The sequence below is a fragment of the Solanum verrucosum genome, unplaced genomic scaffold, assembly GCF_900185275.1.
Source record: "Solanum verrucosum unplaced genomic scaffold, falcon-dt-bn FXZP01000253.1, whole genome shotgun sequence".
Taxonomy (NCBI): Eukaryota; Viridiplantae; Streptophyta; class Magnoliopsida; order Solanales; family Solanaceae; genus Solanum; species Solanum verrucosum.
In genome coordinates, this window is record NW_026019984.1 from 4,701,076 (window position 1) to 4,704,584 (window position 3,509).

The window sequence follows — 3,509 nt, forward strand, 5'->3', positions numbered from 1 at the left end:
ACTTTATTAAACTTAATAAGTAAAAATTAAAAAAAAAAAATTTAAAATAAACTTAAGTAAAACTACATTATAAATTTCAAAACTATTAATTTAAACTTAGAAAAATAAAAAAACATTAATATTTTTGTACTTCAAAAAATTAAAATAACTAAATTTTTTTTAATCATTTTTTGAAATGTCGTTCCGTTTATCCCATCCCGTTCCATTCCGGTCTGTTCCAGTTCCATCCCGGTTTATAGTGGGACGGGACGGAACCGTGTATCCGTACCGGTAATTCCGGTCCGGTTCATCCCGGTACCGGTCAACCCATCCCGTTCCGGTCTGGTACCGGTTCATTCCGGTCCGGTGATTCCGTTCCGGTCCGGTGCCCAGTCTTACGGCTTGGGGTACCAAATCTGGAGAAGATATTATTTTTTAAAAATGCGGTGACACTTTTACCTTCATTGTTGGGGAGCACAACTGCTTCCACCAACTTTGATGCATAATCAACCGCAACAAGAATGTACTTCATCCCTTGTGAACTCACAAATGGACCCATAAAATCAATGCCCCATACATCAAACAACTTTATAACCAATATAGGATTCATAGGAAGCTCTTGCCTCTTTGAAATCCTTCATTCTCTTTGGCAACGATCACAAGACTTTGCGAAATCGTGAGCATCTTGGTGGATGGTAGGCTAGTAGTGTCCACACTGCAAAATTTTATGCGCAGTCCAAATACCACTATGATGCCCACCAACAGGCGATGAATGGCATGCTTCGAGTACACTCAACATCTCAAGTTCGGGCTAATAACGACGAATAATCTCATCAGCACAACTGCAATACAAGTAAGGCTCATTCCAAAATAATTTCTTCACATCATGCATAAATCTCTTCCTTTGGTGAAAAGACAAGTCCGGAGGCACCAAATCGCTTGTCAAGTAATTAGCAAAGTCTACAAACCAAGGAATCAGATCACGAGAAGCAGCCAATACCTGCTCATCTGGAAAATTATCATTAATTTCAGCCCCATCACCAAGCTTTAGCATAGCCTCTTCCTCTAATCTGGACAAGCGATCGACAACTTGATTTTCGGTCCCCTTTTTATCTTTTACCACAAAATCAAACTCTTGCAGCAACAATACCCATCTAATCAACCTTGGTTTTGCATACTTCTTCGCCATCAGATACCTCAATGCAGAATGGTCAGTATACACTATGACCTTAGTACCAAGCAAGTAGGATCGAAATTTTTCGAATGCGAAAACCACCGCAAGAAGCTCTTGTTTAGTTACAGTATAATTCTTCTGGGCCACATTTAGAGCTTTGCTAGCATAGTAAATAGGATGAAGTATTTTCTCTCACCAATGTCCCAATACCACACCAAGCGCCACTCCACTTGCATCACACATCACCTCAAACGGTTGTCCCCAATCTGGTGAGATAATGATAGGTGCAGTAATCAACTTCTCCTTCAACTCTCCAAATGCTCTCAGTCATGCATCATCAAAATCAAACTTAGACTCATTTTCGAGCAGTTTACACAATGGATGTGCAATTTTTGAGAAGTTCTTGATGAACCTCCTATAGAAACCTGCATGCCCAAGAAAACTTCTAACACCTTTTACAGAGATAAGTGGTGGAAACTTTTCTATTACCTCTACTTTTGCTCGATCAACCTCAATACCTTTATCAGAAATTCGATGACCCAAAACTATTCATTCTTTCACCATAAAGTGACACTTCTCCCAATTTAGCATCAGCTTGCAATCTTCACACCTTTGCATTAACTCAGCCAAATGATCCATACAACGATCAAAAGAGTCACCCTACCACAGAGAAATCATCCATGAACACTTCAATAGTGTCCTCCACCATATCAGAGAATATCGACATCATACAACGCTAGAAGGTCGTTGGAGCATTGCACAACCCAAATGGCATCCATTTGAAGGTGAAAGTCCCATAAGGGCAAGTGAAGGTGGTATTCTCTTGGTCCTCTAGAGCTATAGAAATATAATTATAGCCTGATTAACCATTAAGAAAACAATTTCAACCCTTACCAGCAAGTCTATCCAACATCTGATCCATGAATGACATCGAGAAATGGTCCTTTTCTATTCAAGCATTTAACTTTCGGTAGTCCATGCAGACTCTCCATCCAGTCACGAGACGCATCGAAACAAGCTTGTTTCTTTTATTAGGAACCACATTAATCCTACCTTTCTTGGGCACACACTGAACAGGACACACCCAACTATTATCTGCAATGTGATAAATAACTTTGGCATCCAACCACTTGATGATCTCCTTTTTAACTACCTCTTGCATAGGTGGATTTAATATTCTCTGGTGCTCGATACTGGCTTGTGATCTGGCATGAATTAGATTTTGTGAGAACAAATATCGAAACGAATCCCAAAAATATCCGTAATAGTCCACCCAATAGCTCGCTTGAACCTATTTAACACAATCACTAAGCATTCTACTTGTCTCGCATTTAAATCTGCCCCAATGATGACCGGCAAAGTATTATCTCTACCCAAGAATACATACCTCAAATGCGGTGGTAGAGCCTTAAGCTCCAATTTCGGTGCCTCCACAATAGATGGTCTCGCGGGTGGGGACTCATGATTCTTCATGTCTAGCTCATACTTCTTTGGTTTTGGCTGATATTCACATCTATCTAGTGCATCTACCAATTCATCGTGCTCTTCAATACCATCACTTTCAAAATTCATCATAATTGTTGCTAGTGCCTCAACACCTAGTCGCTCTTCAATTTGCACTTCTGTTCCACTCTAAACTCTGTAAGTTATAGCAGCTACTGTTTGGAGCTCACCACTCTGCTACATGGATCTACAAATATTGACAGTTGTTTCTTCATTGTTCAGTCTGAACTTCATCTGCCCCTTCTCCATATCAACCAACGCACGCCCTCTGGCAAGGAATGGTCTCCCAAGGATGATGGGAACCTTAAAATCAACCTCACAATCAAGAATCACGAAATCTACAGGAAAGATAAAAGACTCCACTTTCACTAGCACATCTTAGAGTACACCAATCGGTCTTTTCACAGTTCGATCGGCCATAAGTAACCGCATTGTAGTAGGCTTTGGATCCCCTAGACCTAACTTTTTGTAAATAAATAATGGCATGAGGTTGATGCTAGTACCAAGATCACACAATGCCTTAGCAAAGTGTAACAACCTGATAGTACATGGAATCGTGAAGGCACCAGGATCCTCCTTCTTTTGCACAAGAGACCTTGTAGTAATAGCGCTACAAAGCTCCAATCTATTATCATCTTCAAAACTCACAGACTCTTCTTTGTCACCACATCTTTCATAAACTTTGCATACCCAGGAATTTGCTCCAAAGTTTCTATCAATGGACGTTGATGGAAAGCTGCTTCAACATAGTAATAAACCTGTGATATTTACCATCTTCAGTCTTCTTCACTAATCTCTGTGGAAACGGTGGTGGAGGTCTAGGTATGGGGATAACTTTCTGAGATATCTCTGC